At 37.1% G+C, this 22,880-nt stretch overlaps 1 protein-coding gene across 2 annotated transcripts in view; it reads left to right on the top strand.

Moving 5' to 3' along the window:
- Positions 1-22,880, top strand: part of htr1d (5-hydroxytryptamine (serotonin) receptor 1D, G protein-coupled) — a 61,492-nt gene that overhangs the window by 26,228 nt on the left and 12,384 nt on the right. The window contains exon 1 of one of the 2 annotated variants that reach the window (XM_041972888.1): positions 8,100-8,571. The exons of the other annotated variant lie outside the window; for it this stretch is intronic. The gene's annotated coding sequence lies outside the window, so the exon portion shown is untranslated. Of the gene's footprint in view, positions 1-8,099; positions 8,572-22,880 lie in introns of those variants that run through there. 2 annotated transcript variants of the gene reach the window in all.

Genomic DNA, 22,880 nt, shown 5'->3' with positions numbered 1-22,880 from the left:
ATCTGGTTCCTTCTTGGTAGATCTCCAGAAGACTAATGTGTGCTTTCATCTTGCTTCATTTCTCATCCACTCATAGCCTATATATCTCTGTCAAATACAGATATGACAGGATTTATTGCAGTCTCACTGTTAACTCACAGTGCTATGCTAACAACTTCACCAAGAAGGAGATTAGACTTCACCCACTTGAAAATAAAATGCTTGACGGTATCCTGCTGAATGTTTGCAGGCTGGAGTTTGCATTGCATGCATACTCAGTAAAGTATTCAAAGTATATTCTCGTGGAAATCACATAAAAATTTGTTTGTCTGGAATGTAGAATACAACATAAATCTGAAGCATGTAACCACTATAATTTTGCTTAGTCATGATTAGAAACTAGGTTACAAAGTGGCTCAGCCTGGCTGAAAGCTTTAAAGTCTGTTTAAAGTCAACAAAATATACTTACAGGTCCCGGGGCTGGCTACTCGTCAGGAAATAAAAGCTATAATTCTGCTGTTAAAGTTATTTATCTCTTCTTTGTCAGAGTTGATTAACCCATTTAATCCGACTGGCAGTATTTGTTTCCAGTCTCTTTTTTTTTAGCTTCTGGAACCTCTAAATGTCTCCTTTAAATTTTAGCAGTTTCATGTATGGTTGAAATGATTACTTGAATAAATTGAGCAATTCCATAGCTAAAATTACTCGAGGTAAATGATCTGAACTTAGTTGTCCAGAGTGTCTTAAATAAAAACCAGACCAGCCTCTAAGTGTGTGGCTTCTGCCTTATTGAACATTTTAAATGGAGTGAGCTGTCCTCCACCAAACTAAAGAGTAAACAGTAGTTAATGGACACACCATCACATGCTTGTGCAAGATGTCAGCACTCACTGGAACAGCACTTTCCACATGTTGTCCAAACTAGTGGAGCAAAGATGGCCAGTAATTGCTGTTTTATCTGACCCGGCAGTTACACCAAGAGGAAAAAACTTCCTTGATCTCAGGTCTGAGCAGTGGAATATAGTTGAGGAGCTAAACCAGGCTCTTGAGCTGTTTGATTGTACAACAGTATTTTTAAGGGGGCAACAAAATATCACCATTTCTGCACTTCCACAGCTCACACAAAGCCTAAAAAAATCCATCCAGACTCCAGCTTTGGAGACTGCACCTGTCCAATCATATAAAACTGATGTGATCGAGCAAATCCCAGCAAGGTGAAAAAAACTATATATGTTTCAACCTGATTCCTCAAACATTGTCCTACTTGCTGCTGCTGTAGTTCCAGGTTTCGGAAACTAAACTTTCTTCCTCCTGATGATATTTCTACGGTGCAAAACACAGTGCAGATTTTGGCACTAACTGTCAAAAAGGCAGAGCAATGCAAATGAAAACAAGGCTCCCAACACAGCACAAGAGATGCAAGCCAGAACAAGGAGTGCTGCATCATTTATTCAAAACACACTGGGGTCAGAGTCCAGCTCCAGCGATGAAGAAGGTGTAGAGTGGCAGTTGAATGGTACTGTTCAGAAGGAGGTCTTGATGAACTTTGGAGAGCATGCCTTGTCCAGGAAGGAGAGTCCATTGTCATGGTGGAAAGTCAATGCAGCACATTATCCCACACTGGCAGAGCTGGCAAAGACCTTCTTGTGTATTCCAACAAGCTCTACACCATCAGAGTGCTTGTTTTCTGCAGCCTCAAAGCGCAGGGCAAACCTCAACTGTGAGCAAGTTGATACGCTTACTTTCCTCCATTGCAACCATCAGCTCCTTAAGCATGTGTGAGCAGACATAGTGGAGCAAGACATTTTGGAAGGTGTATTTGAATAACTTTGGTAACATGTTTTCTAAGAAAGTCTAGTTTTTGTTTGCAATGTTCATTATTATGCCTCATTGCAGGCTTGATGCATATCCTATAAGGTGAAATGTGTTTTTTTTTATTTTGTTTTTGCCAAAAAGAAATTGTAATTTTGCACTTAAATGCATTACTTTCTGCTTTTCATGGATAACTAACCAGTGGCAATGTACTTCATTTTATTTATAAGAAATGGAAAATTCACCATAGAGGCAGCTTTCAGAGGCATGCATTTTCAATGTTACAGTAATAAAAATATTTTTTTAAAGGAATTTTATTTGTTGTATATATTATTAATTATCATGTTCCCCTTTGTATTTGTGTAGCTCTTAGAAAAAGCTTAAGTAGTTAAAAGTAAATAACTGAAAAATGTCCAATTTCTTTATCAGATTACTCGATTAATTGTCAGAATAATCGCTAGATTGCTCTATTACAAAAATGATTGACAGCTGCAGCTCTAGTTTCATGTAATTTGTTTGAATGACCACATGACCAGGCATCTTGACATCCTGTCTGAACCTCAGGAAGGAGATATTTGCCTCAAACTTGTGAAAGAGAAAGTAAGTAAAATACCATAATAAATGGATATAACATTTTGTACATGTGCAGTTTGTGGATATATTTTTAAAGGATCTACTATAGTTATATGAGAATTACATGCTTGCATGGATATTTTGATCACATAAGAGTGAATGTAAGGCAACATTTGTTGTCATTAGCTTAACGCATAGTCATAGTAATGCTAGATTGGCTGTTTATTCCATATGTCTGGTGTATTTTTTCTACAAAATTTAAAACATTTAGTGGTTTTGGACTTTCTAAATTTAAAAGAACCAAAAAGTGATGTGTACAGCATCACAGTCCCTCCTACTGTTGCAAAAGGTACAAATTTAAAGTGACTAAAAGTAGTCTGTTTGAGCTGCTGCTCAGTACTAAGGTAAAACAGATCATTTGTCTGCTAGACTGCTGAATGGTAAAGCAGAGATGATCGTTCTGGAGGATGAGGATGAAGAAGAGTTTAACCAGAGGTGTAAGATTTAACCAGAGATCACCAAATCCAGAATAGCAATATGCCAGATTTTAACAAACGTACGCCCCCAAAAACATAACATTTGACTTGGTGGAGGTAAAAAAAAATTAACTGAAGCAGAAAAATAAATGCAGAATAATCTTTGGCTTTGCTGCAACAAATGAATGAGAAAGACTCAGATGGGGCAGAAATGTTCAGCTCCTCTTACTACAATAGGACCAAGTTAGAAGTAGACATCCTTGAGAAGATGCTGAGGCAGTATTAATCCCAAGCTGTAACCAGAAGTTGGTCTATTCCTGTGTTTTATAATATTTTGGCCGACTGGCCCATAATCACACCACTACTCTTTGAACTTCCTTAAATGTGAATATCAATCATGCAGCTCCACTAAAACTATGCAGTGAGTTAGCAGGAATCAGTGAGAGTAGACATGTTAAATACTGCCAGAAAATTGTAAATGTTAATAAAATTAAAATCTTTACTCCAGCACATGGATGGATGTTAGAGCAGCATTCGTCCAACTGTGTGTTTGATGGAGAAAGAAAATGGAAAGAACAGACATGAAAAATGATGATCAGATGAAAACTAAACAGTTAAAGTTTAGAAACAGTGTCATTATTTATAACAGTGTGCTTATTTTACTTAACCATCTGTCCTAAACGTTCTTTTCTGTTACGCCCAAACATACCCCTTATATTGGGTTGTAACAAAGTGTCTCTGTGTCTGCTGCCTGCTCTCCTCTTCTATGTTATCTCAGTCAAGTTTAACTAAAGATTGAATGCTTTTTTATTATGATTATTATTATCATAATGGTCAAGTTCAGAATTATTGTGTTTTCTGGTAAAGAAACAAACGGCATAATCTGTATTAACATATGGACTTAAGGGTAGGCTGAATAAATAATAATAAATAAGTGTTTATTTCTGTATATGGTCCATAAAATATACACAGAAGTTGTCTCTAAAACATTTTGACCTAAAAGTATCTGACTATCAGCCCACAACGGATAACAGATAGGCTAATAAAGAAACTCTGAAATGTCTCGTTAATGTGGATGAATGATGGCAAGAAAATAATGTTTTCACGTTCAATAAGACAATTTAGTTCAGAAATACATCGAAGAGCTAAATTTAAGATCTGCTGTTTCAACCAGTGAACACAACCAGCAAACTTGTGGACACAACCAGTTAACCAGGTAATAAAACAGCTGTTTTATTGGCTTGTTTTCATTACATCACCATAACTTTGTACAGAGTTAGCATGTTCACTGTTAACTGGCTCATGTAGATCAGACTGGGTTTAATGGGTCTCTTTATTCAGAAAACCCGGTGATGTGAAAGCAGTGTGGCTTACCACAGCCTCTACCATCATCATCATCCACAGCTGATGAAGGTCCTGCTGCGGTCGAACTGTCAATCATTTTTGGAGATTCACCAGACAGATGAATGCTGTCGAAAAACATGACTGCCGCCTTGGCTGAGGTTAAAATAATAATAACCAAGTAAACCTTGTTGATAATACTTTGTGGTGACTCCAACCCATGGACATCACCAAGGAGTGTTCTTTACCTGGCTGTTACTGCACATGTGCTTGGTACAACTCCAATTCAGAAAAAAGGTGGTGTGGTGTGAAAATTTAAATTTTTAAAACAAAACAAACAAAAAAAAAACAACTAACAAACCCAAAACTAAATGATTATTACTGATTATTACCTTTGCTTAATTGTAGAGTATGAACTCAAGATATTTCATGTTTTGTCTCTTTAACTTCAATGTCTCATTGAACTTGTTCTCAGTTTCTAACTTGCCGTATACCAATACCTAGCTGAAGCCCAATGTTTCATTTTCCAAAACATAATTTTTTATGCTTTACGCGCCAACATGCTTATGTAAGTTCTTTTTGAGACGCTAACACCATAGAGTAATGCTTTACTTTTGCCTTAAATAATTGGGGCAGATAGTAAATCACTTACTGCTGCAGAAGGATGGCTGGCAGCACGCAGGACATTCTTATCTGTGGAAGTATGACAGTAAATAGATACACCTGAAGTCAAAACATGAGCATGATCGGGCATCATTATGTGACGAAGTGGGGTTGAGAATCTTTTCTAATATACATCCATTTCAGCATTTCAGGTCAGCAACGCATTCCAAAAATAGGCAAGACGGTAAACCTTTTTCCACTTTATAATAGTGCCATTCCTGCTGTAACGCTTAAGAGAACAGACAGCAGTCAAGGTGTGCATCAGTATGGAGTCATTATTTTTGCCCTTTGCCAAACTTCCAACCTAGTACTGCACTCTCCTCTTTCCCAGCAAAACCTTTGTAATGTCTGCAGAATATAGTTTTGTATTGCCATGTTAAAAATGCATGAAACAGTCCTGAAAAAAACGTGTCGAGACTGCATATGTTGGTCTAAAATCTTATTGCTGCTCTACAGTCTCAAAATACTCAAGACCAAAGATGAAATGGGCCATCTACATTGTCTCCAAAAAGACAGTCATTTGTTATGTGGCTTGTTATGAGTGCTTTTGGCAAAGAGCTCGACAGAAACAACAAGGACAACAGCCTTAATGCAAAAAAGCACATTAATGCAAAAGAAGAAAAATAAAACATTGAGGTTTTTACTGCATTCAAAATATTTTTAGTGAAGTTCATGCATTTTTTAACAACTCAATACTTTAACTACTTTCTGCACACATTACAAGGCCACAATGAGGAAGAAGAGGTTATGGGCATTGGACTTGCTTGCCTTCAGTCTTTAACGGCACCAAGCAAATAATATAAGAAGAATTTTGAAACAAAAAAATCTAATAGCAAACCTAACAACAGCTATCTATGCCATAAGACAAAAACATGAAGTGCTTCATTTCTTAGTACTGTTTATGCTAGAACATGGTTTAAGTTTTATCTGAAAGAACAACAACACTGCAAGGTGAATAAACTTCAATGTTTTAATGTTTTTTTTTAAAAAAAAAAACACAAGTTGATGCATTTGATAAAAGAAGTTGCAAGACAAAATGGTAAATATCTTGAGTTCACACTGTCTGCAGTAATAAAGTAAGAATGTTCTGCTCTTCAGAATCAAGGTAATGGAAAAACTAGTTACTTATTTTCCATTCAACAGTGCTCCATGATAATAATTTAGCATCACAAGCAACTGTGGAATAGTGATGTCCTTTTCTTTCCTCAATGATGCTTCTTAAGATGTGAAAGGAAGCACTGAGACACCTTTCCTTAGCAATTAGTTCATTTAAAAATGCTCTTCTTGCAAACCTCAAGGTCATGTCAATCAAAAACATTCACAGGAAAAAGCCAAAAAACAGAAAAGAAGATAAGAAACTTGTGCATATCTTATACTCCATTAACATTTTCACCACTTCCTAAGACCTTCCTAATTACCTTTCAAGGAGCTAGTGTTCATTTATTGGAATAAAGATAGGGGAAAAGCTGTTGATCAAACTACTTAATGAACTAATTAAAACACTTTTTAGTTATCTTCATAGTTCATATAGAATAACTTTATTAAGACTATTTCTTAAAAAGCAGCTCTCAAGTCAGTTGAGATGAATTATTTGATATCTGAGTGAAACGTCTACATAATATTAATCATAAAGAGAGGCTAATTTAGAATTGCAAATGTAGACATGTTTAATTCTTAAATGCAGCCCTTGCAATGCTTTTATTTAAAACTTATCAAACTGCATGGTGGTAATTCACAAGGTCACTACATATCATTATGTAAATTTGTTTTGATTCCTTTTAGTGAAGGCAAGAGTCATGCACTGTGTGTACTTTGTGACTGTGCAATAGCTGCATGTAAAGTTAGTTTTTTCTTCAGTACCTCATTCTATCCAAACAAAGCATTGTTTGTTTTTGGCAGCTGCTTATTCTTTGTGACTGCTCATTATTGTTGTCCCACAGCACTGTACTAAAGTTAATTTAGGACTGGCTGAGATGCACATTTACTAAACAATCTGTGACATTCATGATTTCTTTTCTCCTGTTCTCCAACTTTTGGGGAAAAAAAAGTGGAGTTTATTGCAAAGTGGTAAATATCCATTAACAGCCAAGTTACTGCAGACTCAGGAATGAACAGCTCCCACTTTAAGAGGAAGATGGGGACATGTGAGCTGAAAATTGCAGCTTGCTGCATTTGTGTGGAATTATCACACAGTTTGGACTTTTGGATTTGGACGTTTAAATAAAATGGACATAATAATGATAATTTCACTTTTTTTTTTTTCATTTGCAGCATCACAAAAAGCTTAATCTTAATTTGTTAAATGATGATTGCATCTTTAACAGTTAATATTTTAATATTCAGATTAACTTTAAATGAGTTGCTTAAAGCAGCACAATGTAACTTTCTGAACTTAAAAGTATGTGGTTCTCACTCACTCACTTTCATGGCACAGTGACGTTTATTATGCACATTCCTGAAGCTGCCTTTGCATGGCAGTGTCCCAAAGCTGAGAAACCACACTTCCCAACTTTTCTTCTCGGACGCTATGTTGTGGTAAACTTGAGTTTTGCTTTATGCACCATGTCACACACTAGCAACTGGATATCAACATACTAGACGCGTTGAATGCACATCTAACAGGTTCATCAAAGAAACACAAGAGGATGTCATCGAGAAAGAAAGGAAAAGAAGGCGAGAAAGAAGAGAGAAAAAGTGATGAGTCAACATCAGACTGACTTTAATGGCTGGAGAGAGCTCAGAGTAGAGGTGGGATGCAAGATGGATGCCTTGGGGGTGACTCACTTTGATAATCTGCTCAAGTTTAGTAGTGTGGCTTTAAACTGATTTTAAACCACACACAAGCATACACACAAACAAATAGAAAAAGACATTTTGTTGTTTGGTTTGTTCAGTTTACACTCTTATAAAGACTGGCACACAGATTTCTGCTAAATTAGTAATGTTTAGTTATAAAAGTGAATATGTTGTTCACATGCATATTTATTATCAACATGCTCAGTTTATGTTGCAGCAGCATTGCTGAGGAATGATGTTCCAGTGACGCTTCAAAATATTGAGACTGATAAATCTATTGCATGCAAATGCTCTTACAGTAAGGATTTGTACGGCTGTAGAGTATAGATGAAAGTGTACGATCGTTAAGAATCGCATACCCCCCTCCCCCCTCCTTCCCTCCCTTCTCTTTTTTTTCACTCTGCCTCCCTTTTTCTGAGCGCGTGTGTCTGGTGGTCTGTAGGTCCGGAGAGACGGGCTTGCAACGTGTGACCTCCCAGGTTTCTAAAACTAAATATGACGATTGAACGCTCCTTGTTGATATCTCTGTGACATATTTATATATATATGTGTGTGTGTATGTATAAATATGTATATATCGGAGCAGCGTGGGATCAGAACCGCGGACTTTCTACCTGGAGATATCCCACGACAAGCTGCGACTTTCGAATTGCTCAAGTTTGCAGGACAGCTGGTTTTGAACGCGGCTCATGGGATCGGAATAACGCTATTTCTAGACATTTAAAAAGTGAAGCAGTTTCAGTGTGTAGGTGACAGTAAAGCTGCGCATGCACAAGACTGATACGCTTTGAATAAAGCCAATCTACAATCCGTGTGTTTACACTGGACATGCGTAAATGCAGAACGCCACTGCCTGAATTCCCTGGTTTGTCTTGTGGTCTGTAACAAAATAAAGAAGGGAAGAGTATCGCCAGCCAAGGAAACAAACATGGTAAGTCTAGCATAATTTTCATTTTCTAAGTAAATTCATGAGCGCCAGGATAGTTACCATTACGCACGGATCCTAGGGCGCAAAAAAGAAAGACAGTTTAGTTAAATCTTTTTCCTCATAAGAAAAGCTCGATTAACTCAAATATCTCAGCCTAACAAGCCAAATAACTACATAAGAGAGATTAAACAAGTTTTACTTGGTTTAAAACGATCCGTACAGGTAATATGTAACTGTGTGTGAAAGTATCATCACTGGCACTGCCTCAGTGTCCACAGTGTCTATTTTAATGACAGCGCGGGGTGAAGATGTGGCAGATGGATCATGGAATAAAATAAATAAAACAAAATTGCTTATTATAATAACTGAGACATCAGGAAATAAAAAAGAACAGCCTGTATGAAGCGCCACTGTGCCAAATCTGATTTACAGGATGGAGAAACTCAAGATTTATGGTCTCAAAAGGATCATTTAGAGCATATTGTTTTGTTCACTGATTACAACTTCCTAAATGTTTACAGTCCTGCCCTTTACTTTTTCTGTAATGCCAAACTACACAGGCTTTTTACATCAGTGTTACCCTCCAAGTTCAGTATGGGATTTTTAACAATATATTTTAAGGGCTTAAACTGGTCATTTAAGGCCACAATAAACATTTCAGGGGATTAAGAGAAAATCTAGTGATGGACAGGTTGTGATGGTGACAAGTGGGGATCTTTACCTTCAGGAGTTTACAGTATGCCGCTGAATTCATTTAACACAGAGACTATACTTCACTACTATAAGTGATGCATTGTTGGGTGGACCCATTTAGAGAACATACTGTCCTATTTTAGCATCAAACTGACTGTGGAACTCTGTGCATTGATAAGGTAATATTCCAAAACTGGATATTTATGAACACATGCAAATATTTCCATAATTTAAAGTAGTCTGCCAAAGTTTGAAGAATTTTTGAGCATAACAAGAAGACTCTTCTTTTGCTATTAGGTGAAGAAGAGAGGTGAACATCCCTATCCAGTCCATTTCGAATTGGTGGAAAGAAAGGGATTTGTTTTCTGTGCACTCAAGCTTTTCAGAAACCCACCCTGGGATCTCTTCTCAGAGAGAGTGCTGCATTTACGCTTTAAGTAGCTGACTGATGCTAGCGACATGAAGCAAAATGAATTAGAATCACTACCACAGTGTTTTGATGAAAATTACTTTTTTTTTTTTTGCTAACACTGTCCCTCCAATTCCGTGGAGGGCTCACACGCGAAGCGTTACCTCCATTGCTTTTTTTTACACTGACACCTTTTTTTCTCCCATACTCTCCCACTCAGCTGCTCTGCACATCCAAAAGTGCACACAGACACACACAGAGTAGCTCGCACACACCTTAACCACCAGGGTGGGACTGTAAACAGGGAATAGAATCAATGACTTATTAAAATGTCAGAAATGCAATCAAATCCTCTGAACTGTGACTTAAGTAGAATATATATATATATTCTACTTCATATAATAATATTAATATCTACTTAATACTTAATATATTCTACATGTGATATATATATATATATATATATATATAATGTTTTGATCAAACTAGTAAATTTCTTTACATTAATGGTATTTTCTTTTTTACCTCAGACATGCCATAAAAATGGCTCCGTTGTGGCTAAAATATGCAGTGTATTAAAAGAAAGAAAATATTAACTGAGAGAAGGACGCAATTAATATCGGATGCTTTTCAGGGTTCACCAAATATACAAATAGAAACACAGCTTATAAACATGTGATCTTACATACGGGAATATAAGCACTCAGGAAAAACAACAACAACAACAAAAAAAAAAAAACTGAAAAAAAATAAAAAGAAACCTCAAGTGCTTGGAATCTAAGTTTCACCTATAGAATATTGAGCTAAAACTGGAATCCTTGCCCCATGCTGGGGCTATCACTTATGTAATCCAGGCATAAGTAAAGGGATGCCTAAGGTTACGATTATATGAAATAAATGTAATAAGAATCAATCCTTACAACAACATCAGCAATTTACTGCTGCCTCTAACAGATACCCCTACACGTACACACTGATGTTCAGCCATGCTACACATCTAAATTGGCCCTATTGCAGCCCCAATCTGGGACTTTCCTGCTTACACAGGGTCACCATATGGAGCTCACTCTTAATGTAAACACAAAGTTTCCTCTTGGTTCAGTCAGTGGACATTAATGTGTTATATTCTTTCAATTAAAACAAACATGAGAAAGGCAATGTTACTTTGCGACATTTTAGTACAGTTGTCCTGTTGGCTTTAATGCTTAATTTACACTAATTAAAAATATGTTGGACTGCCTTATTGCAAACTACAAACTTTAACAATTCACATTGTTTAAGAAGTAATGTTATGCTAAATATTGAATCTGGGAATGAAATTATTTTTGTATTACTGTCTCAGCTGTTAAGTGCAACATTAGAATTTGTCAAAGTTAGCTTGGTAACTCTTTTTTTTTTTATCTTCAGGGGCTTTCATCCTTGTTGTTATTTACTTAGAAGTTTTTAGGGTTTAATTTATGTCTTCTTAGAACTCCAGGGGACTGGAGAGGAAACTATACCAGACCTGTCATTGTAAAACTGTTTTGCAACAACAGAAGGATGCAACTACAGCTAAATAAGTGAGAACTTTGCAAATAGTTGACAAATTTTGACTTACACAACATGTCTGAAGGTCAGTGTAGACAGTAAGACATGAACAGCTGATTTCTCCAAGCATCTTTATTCTAATCCACAGGCAGTACCATAGAAATGAAAAGCACGGTCTGTGTAATGTTCTGCATGTTTACCTGGGCTTGGCAATGCCTGTCAGGAATTTCATGAGTGTGAGACTTGGAGGTAACTGGCCAATATGTTGGACTGAAACTGAGAGAACAAGAAGCAGATCTGTTGCTAAATTACAGCTTTGTTCCACAATTTATTATTTGTCATTACTTAACATAAACTGTGTTGTTCTAGCATGTCACCTTTGCAGGATCTTCTAGAAGATATAATGCAGCAAATGCACAAAAATACTTGAGCTAATTTAACACTGAGTCCGTGTAGCATTGTTTGCCTTGTAGTCTACCGTTTATAGTACTGTTCAGCACGTGAGTTGGCTGTAAGCTGCATCCCAGCAGAGCAGATGGTAGGGCAGCGTCTTTGTAGATGAGTTTACCACTCAGCTGTAAAACACTCTTTCCTAAGAAGTATCAGCGGAAGTTATATTCCCAGGGTGATTGCTCAAGTACCAAAGAACTGTCAATAATAATCTAGAAATACTAGAAGTGCAATGAGGAAGACATGCACTGACAACATCTTAATTAACTGGCTCAACTACTGACATGAAAAGCAGCTGACTACAGGCAGAACACAAATAAAACTAATCTTACTGCATGTCCACAATGAGATAATGTGACACCTCTGAAAAAAACAACAACGCTAACATCATTTGGAAAGCTGTAAAAACAACTCAAGTGAAAGTAAGAGTTACTTAACATGCAAAGCTTAGAGCTTGTTAGGGAGCTTGTCGTCTCATCCAGCTCCCCTTGTAGCATTTTGAAGTGGAGACATATTAATTTAGCCTTATCAAGATGGATGGAATTAATATGTGACACTCTTGTTTTAATTAATGACATGAGTTGCAAATAAATCTGTATGACTCACGGGCTGAGCAATCATTTCAGGACAGCTGTACAATAAGTAATCAGCAATGTAAGGTGAAAAAGAGCTGTGTGGGTTACGTTAAAATAACAGGAATAAAAGTGTGGATAATTTATTTCAACATGAAATATTTTGTACTTAAAATGAGATTTTTTTTATATTATGTCTAGACTGTGACATATGAACCAAGTTTGAGCTTTTGACTTTGCTGTCAGTAGCGGTTGGTTAGGGTTAGGCATAAAGGATCGAGGGATCTACATCTTCTAACTCTTGATCCTGATTTCTGATCTTGGGCTTACTGCAAGCATTACAGAACTCATAATGTATATCTTATATCTTACTCTGAGAGCATTAATTTCCTGTTAGCGATCTCACTATGAGCATGCATAAACTGTGCTTTTTTTTAGTCATAATACAGTTTGTAGAGTTTTTGGTGATGAAATTGAGACAGCGCTATATCAAGGCATGGCTAAATAAAGTAAAAGTAGATTCAGTTTCTTGATGAAGATCAAATTGTATTGTATGTATTGTTTTGGGTGTTGCATCAGACCCAACACTTTTACCTCACTGGTTATGTAACAGAATTTTCATTACAGTCAAGTTTGGCCTCTATCAATTTATTAGTGGGTGTTAGACCTTAAATCTAAGATCTATGGCAAGAAAATGCTATTTTAAAGGTTTCTTATGTCTAATACAATGAGTCATTGTAAAAGATAGTTACAGAAATCATAGTCCTCATACTCATATATTAATTTTAGTTCCTTAAATCCAATATCATTCCTGTTTCATGTTTATTTTAACAAGAATTGCTTAAGTTTTGACCCTGTGATGGACTGGATACCTGTCCAGGGTGTGTCCTGCCTTTTGCCTGGTAGCCCAGACAGTGTAACACTGGCTATGTTTGCTGTCAGTGCCAAATATTGACAGTAAAACTGGCAGGGTAACAAGATTCCTCGAGTATCTCAGAGAACAGCTGTCATGCTCTGTGGGTTTTGGTTGTGATCCTTGTTTTTGTTTTGACTTTATTTATTTGGGTTTTGGATTTTCATGTTTTGTAGTTAGCTGTGCATCCATTTAATCTTGACACCGTGTTTCCTTCGTGCATTGCAGCTGGTTTTGCCATCCATGTTTGTGATTGCATTTTTTGTTGGTTATTACGCTTCTCACTATTTATATGTTCATTGCCAAATCAGTCCTACAACCATTTTGGTTACCTGCTCTTTTTTCTGCTCATCTTCCAGCCTGGATTTGTTTTTTTTTTTTGTTTTTTTTGAGTGTTTTTATTTTATGAACTTTTCTGAAAATTATGCCCTGCAGTGCATTCTGTTGCAGATTTCATTATTGGAGAAATCTGGAGAAAACCCATTCTTTGTTTGCAGCCTATCATGCACAAAACCTGAAAGTTAAAGTTCAGACAACATAGAATTATATAATGTGAAAATTCCCAAAATACAATTTACAAGAGAAACTTCAGCTCAATTAGTTTGACTCCACAGGAAGATAAACATTTGAAGGTGCATGTAAATATGCATGAAGACACACACACGGCTCTATACAAGCAACCAACTCGGTCTGTAGTTTATTGTAAGCTTTGCTTCTTTCCACAGATTCTCTTGTCATTCTTCATGCTGCTGGATTTCTCTTAACTGAATTAAACACAACCAGAAAATAGAGAGTATATCGGTGGAAATCCCATTGGATTTAGTGTAGAATTCTTCAGGGATTGGACTTAATGTAGGAAAGCTGTTTGTCACCCTCAAAGTGTCAGGTTTGTCTTGCCTTTTCTAACTTTTCACACTATTGTTTCACCACCATCTACATTGCGCTGTGTCAGGGAAATTCTAATCATACTCTTTCTCTCTGCAAATTAATGGTGATTTAACCACAGAGACTTGAGGTTTGTGTCTTTTTTTTTAGTTTTTATAACCATTCATCCATTCCATCAGTTCTAATTCTTTCCTAGGCTTCTCTTCTCATTCCTCACTCTCATTTCCCATTTCTCGCTTTATCTTCTGGTCTTTGAATTTAATTTATTTTTCATTGCAGTGTGCCTCCATCTCTGACTAATCTTAAGTCAGGCAGTTATAATTAGAGCTGTATCCAAAGAAATATTTTGGGGTCATATTTGAATCCATACACGCTTATTCTCCTCATGCTCACAGCGGTAGCCTCTCAGGCTATTAGTGGTCAATATTTCAAGATTGACTACTTGTTGAAAGATGCTTCTATTTCCATTTATTGAAGGCAGCCCAGGGAGGTTACTGCATTGCTTTGTTTAAGAATCTGCCATGTGTTGACTAAAAGCCTGTGAAGGTGATAGGTTAGATGAATGAATGAAAAAAAAAACACTTAAGGCAAGTAGATGTTTTAGATTCTACTATAAGAATCTCACATTTTTAATTTGCAAATTCTCATTTAGCTTGTTTTATACAACAGTGTGTGATGTATCAGGAAGGGTTTAACAACCTAAATATTCTAAAAAGGCAATTATGTATTTATTATGTAGTGATGACAGCTGTTGTGGAGAGGGAATGAAAATACTGAAGAAACTCACAATTAATGATCAATAATAATTTCAGTGGAATTATTATAATCATTATTACAGTAATCACTTTTTACTATGAAATAATGTAAAAGAAAACACCAGTATAATTTAGGTTCATGAAATTTAAAGACCTCATGCAGCTTAAGTAGTTTTTTACAACATTTTTCTCAGCTGTTGGCACCTGAGAGTCGTACTCTATGTAACAATCTGTGCAGCTCTCAGTGCCCACAAACTGAGGGATTTTGGGTAATTTTTCAACTCAAAGAGACAGATGTGCAGTTCTCCAAAAAACTAACAATGCAGAGCCAGCAAAGCTACCACTATGCATTGAATTATTAGGTAAACATTTCCTCAAGCCAGGAAGGCTAAAGTACCAGAAATGTTGGTATCATGAGCACAGAAGCATTGCCTTTAAAGACATTGGGCCTCATTCACCAAAATCTTCTTATGAATCTTCTTAAATTTGTTCTAAGGTTGTACTTGCAAAGTTTTTTTTATGAAAAACCCACCATGAAATTCACGGACATGTTTGTATCTTGATTGATGAATACCAGTCTTTAAGAAGCTGAAAGGACGGACCAGCCGGTCCTACTTTGCATAGGTAAACACCCAAAAAATGCCCATAAAAGATCAAGATTTCTCGATCCTGTGCAAACAGACAGAGATGAGACAGAGGAGAAAAAAATAAAAAAAAACATAATGACAAAAAAAATAATAATAAAGATGTGCAATTAGGCCTGATTTTCCTAATTTTTAAAGTATTTACTTGATTATATATATAATATAATCACATGGTGAGCTTCAAATAATATAAAATTGACTTTCTTTACAAATGGGTTATTAATTACTCCAGAACTTGGACAGCACCCTGCAGTCTGGCCCATGAATGCATCAAGATGCATAGACGTTAGTGCACTGTAGAATGAAATTTCATTACACAGCCTACTGTACCTTCCACAGTTTGTGAAGCAGATTTCCACCTGCTGTGACATCATTTTAAGATGAGGTTCACCTACTGCAGAGTGGTGCGTCTGATGAATCATCTGGTAAGTATGATAGGTGTTATTAACCAGGAAACATCCTTGATGTCTTAAAAAAATATTATAATAAAAGACACCTTTGTAGTAAAGTATTAAAGACCACATTCAGCAGGTGGATCTGGAAGTCACAGGTGACTTGAACATTATGGAGGGATATTCTTGTGGTAGAGGCATCAGATCTGGCATGTGTACAGTCTTTTGCACTGATGGTGTTAGGAAGACCAGCAACAAAATTAGATCCGTCTTTTCTGTGACTTGTGAATTAATTAAATGGATGAAAAATAGTTTAATTTGTAAAAAATTGTTCATTTTTTCCTTGAAGAAATCATAAGGTTTGAATCTGGATTATCTTGCGATTTATCTTAAATAATAAAATGTTTTGTACTTTACCAAAAGTTATTTAAAAATCTCACAGAAACATTGCTTTAGTTTTATTATTTTAATGAACAGAACAGCAGAAAACAACACAAATGCTGATTTTGTTTAAACATGTCGGCACTCAGATGTTTATAAAAGTACTCCTGAGTGTTTGTGATACGAAGATACAAAGATTTTGGTGACTACCAAAATTTTTGGAAAATGTTCTTAAGTAGGATTTAAGAACAAACTTGTTCGTAAGAATGGTTGGTGAATGAGGCCCATTCTCCTTTGGGGAGGCAAAATTTTAACAAGTTGGTTCTACAATGTGCACTCTCTCCACTAAAGCTGTTTGTTAAACAGAAGGTAGGTCTTTGGTTTCCTGGATGTGTAGCACTACTATCACACACTGTGACACAGTCAAAGATTTTCTTTTACCTCTTAAAACTAGTAATTACATCTATATTAGTTTTTAAAAATGCTTTGTCCTATATTTTAGGATTTATGTGCCTATTTCAAGAGAAAGAATGAAAAGGGCACAAAAAAAGCTTATATTTTGGTTACATTTTGTTTCAGCTGCTGTAATGGCATTTTATGATGGCTGTTTTGTTAATATTTTTAAATATAATAAATAAATAATAATAAATACCTACTTTAAATGACAATATACAATAAAACCCTGTAGATGCAGATATATAGCTTTCCTTAAATGGAAACTTGCAAATTTAAAATGAATTAAGAAAGTAAAACCTTCTCGGATTTGAAGACTCTTGTAAGGTTAAAGGCTGCAAAGGTCAGAGAAATGACCTTAATGAGTGGCTTTGGTTATGATTTTATAGGATCTTTATTCATTGTATACAGTTTTGTTTTCTTTGAACACTGAGTAGTTATATCCTCTCTGAAACTTTTAAAGTAGCTTAGTGTGCAAACTGACAGCTGCATCTTTTGTTCTTACTATTTTAATAACTTAAATAATACACATTTTCAAAATTGTTCAGCAATACTGTTTGACTCTTAACTGGTTTAATTTTCAAAATCCATAGTCCATGTCCATATATATATGAAATAGTTTAGAAACAACGCAATTTTAAATGCTACTAAGGAATCAAGAAAGCATCAGTCTAATCACAGTGCGTTAAGTTAAGCGTTAAGCTTAAAATCTAATAAAATAAGTGTTAATATGTGTATCCATCATGTACAAGGAGTAGAAATTTTAGCACAAAAACATCAAAGCTAGCTGAAACTGATTCATTTGAATAACATTTTTAAATGTCCTAATGTCCTAAAACCCTGTCATTTTGTTTAATGCTGTAACAAAACAACATGTTTTGTGCATGTGGCACAAACCATACAGTGAGAAGATTTTCTTCACTATCTGCACAAGTTGCTCCAGGCTCAGCCTCCAGCAAACGTCTATTAAAACCCAAACACATAATCATCTCCTGCTGTTGCTACATAAGAATTTCTTACCAATGCAGCTTGTTCTCACAATGCACGGAGAGCTGCAGGGTTCAGTTTTTGATCTGATGTGTACATGCTAACCTTAGGCTAATGAATCTCCACATGTTATATCACTGCCACCCTGATTACTGTTAAAGAGTACGCTCCGTTTTTGTTGATTTTTTTTGTTGAAGAGATCCAGACTAATTGAATTTGAAAATTAGGTTGTATTTTTTTTGCTGGACTTTTTTTTAAATGGTAACTTTGTAACTGAACTGTTTCATATTCTGATAATTTAATACATTATTCAATGAACTTATGAAATAAATTTTTTAATAGCCTATCACATGTTTATAAAATACATGTATAAAAATTGTTGGCACTTGCTATATTAAGATAAGTTATTTTTTCACTTCTTCACCTGTGCATCATCAGCTTCTGTAAGCAGACAACTAAACTTATAATAGACTTTCATGTTCATCAGGGCTTCTGTCAAATATACAGTATGCTGTTATCTTCTGGATGGATCATAATTTCCTAACCTCTGGTGACTCACTGGCCCTCCACCTCATGATTCACACACACACACAACCAAAATTATACAATAAAGATGAAAGCGCCCCTGTTTGTTCTCATCTGTAGATCCTATTTCCTATTTCAGTCTCTCTCCCAGTTTCTGTCTTTACTGTGTGTTCTATAAATTTAACAGAGGCATACCACCAGTTTATGTAATATTAGTGACTGGCCACACATCAAGGTTACTGGTGTTTCTGTTAGGATACCAAACTTTTTAAAAGCATACATGCTGTTAGACCCAGCATGAGGACTCAACGAGTGGAAAAACTTATTTTTAGCTTTTTTTTTTTTTTTTTTTTTCCCTGAGATGTAGTTCTTGGAATAAGATTAGATGGGCTGATTTTTAAACACAAAGACAATACATTATAATTTTATAAACATAATAATAGAAAATTAAACCTTTCAACCTTTCATGCATCCTTGAAAAAGGGTGTGATTAGTTTGAAAATGTTGCTTTGGGCTTGTGTTGCAGCCAGTTGCACTGGGAACAGTTCCATGCCACTAGAAAGTGGATTCTATTCATTCGTGGATGCCAACATTATCTGTAAAATTGCTTTCAACAACTTTTATTTTTTGTAACGTTGTTTATTTTGAAATATCTTTCTTCCCTATGTCCAGAGGCCTGCATGACAAAGCTGGACTTTCTCTTATCGAGGTAACTTCAGGGTTAACCGGGGGTTTTCCATACTCTGACGCTGGTTATCTTCTTACTATCACCATGGTAACTTATGTTGAACGGCTAACCTGCTCCAGAGCTGGTTATGTTCTGGATAAGAGATCAACAAGTATTCTGCCCATTCTGTTGACCTTGGTGTGCAGAAAAGAAAGAGTTTTTAGGTATAGATGCATCCTTTTGATGAAGAAAGCCTTGGCACTGAACATGGCAGATCTGCAGAACTATGAATTTATGGTACGCACAACCACTTGTGCCATTGTGGAAATAATTTTCCAACACAAATGTGCTCACAGACGGGTGCTGAGCCTCTAAAGAACTCACTGAAAACTAGAACATTTTACACCAATGATTATTTTTGAGTTAGAAGCTCTAATGGCAAAAACACCCCCCAGCCCCTGAATCCTGAATATCTGGATAAGTCAACTCTTCCCATCAAGGTAACAGAGAGGTATCTGGGGTTTGTTAATCTCGCCTTGTCGTACTGGCCTCTGTTCAGATTTCCCTTCTGTGTGATTCCCTCCCCGCCTAACTGTCTTCACCTGTGTCCTGTTGTCTTCCTTCCCTCCCGGCTATTTAAGCTGCCTTCCCTTCCTTTCTGTGCCACAAAGTCTTGTCTGTTTGTCAGTGGACTACTGGTTTTTCAGTTCCTCTGCCCTGAGTTTGAACTCATCCAGAATCGTGTTTTGAATAAAAAGACAAGTTTTTTCATCACTTCAGTATCTTTCTTTGCACTCGTTAAGTCCAACCTATTTGACCCTGATATGCTTAAGTTAATGGTGTCTGTTAAACAACATAATCACACTGTCAAAGGCACAGTCTCACTAAGTGCATCCTAAAGGATTCTGGTTGCCATATCTGAACAACTCGAAGAAGCAGTAAAGGTAGGATGGTTAAAGCTAAAAAAAAAGATGGATATGAAAAAGTAATCTTACTTAAAATATTAAGGAAGTGTTTCATCTTTACCTTTCTGCCTTTTTGAAATTAGGTCACTCCTGTTTGTGTCTCAAAGACCATGCACTTGTGGAAGGGTTTTGCAGGCAACTTACCAAAATTCAGACGATCAAGTGAAAATATTGGGGATAGTTTTTTTTTTCTTAGCAATGTGAATAGAAATCACTTAAGTGAGTCACTGTAACAGGAGTTTGAGAGTGTGTTTGGACTTGGTAGTTGTGATATTACTAATCCTGCTTGAAGGCACGCATCTTTAAATCGGATTTTATGTGGATAAAATACAACCACAGCCAAAACACATATTTAAGTATAATGATAAATCCTTTTCTGGACAATTTGGAGAGTTTTTTTTAAAGAGTTCTTTGTCTCGTTGTCAATAAAATCTAAACCTAATTTAGGTTTACCTTTACATACTACAGTTCTAAAGCGCTTTTCATGCACAAAGCAACACAAAGTGCTTTACATAATAAAAACAAAGTGTGTATTTTGCTGTGAGGAAATGGTATTTTGGGCATCCAGTTACACCAGAAGCCAGCCCATCCATGACCACAGAGGGTGCCACCACAGGAACCACCCAAATCAAGGCAGGCTAGGGTCCACACCACAGCCACAGGGCTGCAGTGAGGGACCCCCAGCCACCAAGACAAAGGCAGTCACCTAGCAACAACCCTGCAGCCAGAGCAGGTAGAGTTACAGGTGTGGAGGATCCCCAGGAGGAAAACTCTGGAGTTAAAAAGTAAAAACAATATTAAATAAACTTATAAACATTAACAACTTGTCTTCAGGACCGATAATTACAACTTCAGTTTTTTCCCGATTGAACTTCAGAAAATTTTCTGCTATCCATTTCTTTATATCTAAAATACAGTTTAAAACCTCATGGTGGTTTTGCACAGACTACTGTATCGTACTGCATCTGCTCTCCCTTGAGAGAAGCTGTCTTTGCAAGGTTGGATAGTTCTCTTTAAATACTGGAATAAAAATGTTTGTTTAAACAACACAAAGCCTGTGAATATGCACTATTCGTGAAGTTGACACTGGAGGAAAGAAAATCTCCAGCTGTTAAACTCCACCAGTATCCTAAATTTTATCTTTTGTTTTACCAATAAATAAGCACTAACAGTGTTCTTATGACAAGCCTTTCTATCATCTCCCTAGATTTAAACCAGATCTCTACTTGTCCTGTCTGGTTCTCACAGTATCCTCTTTCCTCCTTACTCTCATGTATATTTACACATAGCAGGTTGTGCCAGATAATCTCTCAGGTGTTCTTGATATGCACTGCACCTTTTCTGCTTTCAGAGTCAAAAACACACAGTGAGGAGTGTACTACAATGGAGTGGTAAAAAGATATATTTATAAGCTATAAGCCTGTCTGAAGTAGGGTTTGATGTGTTGATAAAGTTTATTTTTGGCTGCAATGAAGAGACAAAAAGACATAAGAAGCTGCATTTAATCCATTTTTAACAAGCTGTCGTATAACTTGGCAAACTCCTACAAATTAGGGATCTTCCATTAACAGAAGATTGTCATTTTTCTGCTAAGAAGCTACACTTTCCCATTTTTAACAATCTGTTCCCTTCCTATCGGCTTACAGAACAGCTGAGATTATCCTTCTCAGTCTATATAATGAGAATCAGAATCAGAATCAGAAATCAGAAAGGTTTTTTATTGCCATATGAGTGAACAGGTTCACATCATTAGGAAAATGCTGCGGTACTTGGTGCAGACATAAAAACAATATAAGTTATAAGTTTAAGCATGCAATAAATATAAAATAAAAATTTTAAAACAAAATAAAGTCTCTACACTTTAACACAAAATTACAAAATATACAGGATGGGTATGGAATTAGAGCATAATCCAGAAAGTATGCTAAAGTGACAGTAAAGTAGCTTTGGTATGTTTGTCTCTTTTTGCATGAAGCACAGGTCCTGTGACTGAGACAGAGCGTTTATGGCCTAGAGTTCTTGTTCATGAGTCCAACAGCAGAGGGGTAGAAACTCTTCTTGTGGCGAGAGGTTCTGGTCCGGATGGACCGTAGCCTCCTGCCTGAGGGGAGTGGCTCAAAAAGTCCATGACCAGGATGAGAAGGGTAGGCTGCGATCCGGCCCGCACGGCCCAGTGTCCTGGAGGCGTACAGGTTCTGGAGAGATGGGAGAGTACAGCCGATCACCTTCTCAGCAGAGCGCACGATACGCTGTAGCCTCTGTACGTCCCTGGTGGTGGCTCCAGCGTACCACACGGTGATGGAAGAAGTGAGGATGGACTCGATGATGGCTGTGTAGAACTGCACCATTGTCTTTGTTGGCAGGTTGAATTTCTTCAACTGCCTCAGGAAGTACATCCTCTGCTGGGCCTTCTTGATGACAGAGGTGATGGTGGGCTCCCATTTGAGGTCCTGGGTGATGGTGGTACCCAGGAAGCGGAATGAGTCCACAGTGGTGATGGGGATGTCAGTCAGGATGATGGAGGGGAGTGGGGCTGTGTGCTTCCTAAAGTTCACAATAATCTCCACTGTCTTCTGGGCGTTCAGCTCCAGGTTGTTGTGGCTGCACCAGGACACCAGACGTTCAACCTCCATCCTGTAGGCAGACTCATCCCCGTCAGAGATGAGTCCAATAACGGTGGTGTCGTCCGCAAACTTAATAAGTTTGACAGACTGGTGGCTCGAGGTGCAGCAGTTGGTGTACAGGGAGAAGAGCATGGGAGAAAGTACACAGCCTTGGGGGGTGCCAGTGCTGATGGTCCGGGAGGCCGAGATGTTCTTCCCCAGCCTCACGTGCTGCCTCCTGTCCGTCAGGAAGTCAGTGATCCACCTGCAGATGGGATCAGGCACGTTCATCTGGGACAGCTTGTTTTGGAGGAGGTCTGGGAGGATGGTATTGAAGGCAGAGCTGAAGTCCACGAACAGGATCCTGGCGTAGGTTCCCGGTGAGTCCAGATGCTGCAGGATGAAGTGCAGGGCTATGTTGATGGCGTCGTCTACAGACCTGTTGGCTCTGTAGGCGAACTGCAGGGGATCCAGGAGGGGGGCCGTGAGGG

Source organism: Melanotaenia boesemani, chromosome 20 (assembly GCF_017639745.1).
Source record: "Melanotaenia boesemani isolate fMelBoe1 chromosome 20, fMelBoe1.pri, whole genome shotgun sequence".
NCBI lineage: Eukaryota > Metazoa > Chordata > Actinopteri > Atheriniformes > Melanotaeniidae > Melanotaenia > Melanotaenia boesemani.
The sequence above is the reverse complement of the archived record's forward strand: the minus strand, read 5'-3'. Positions and strand labels throughout refer to the sequence as shown.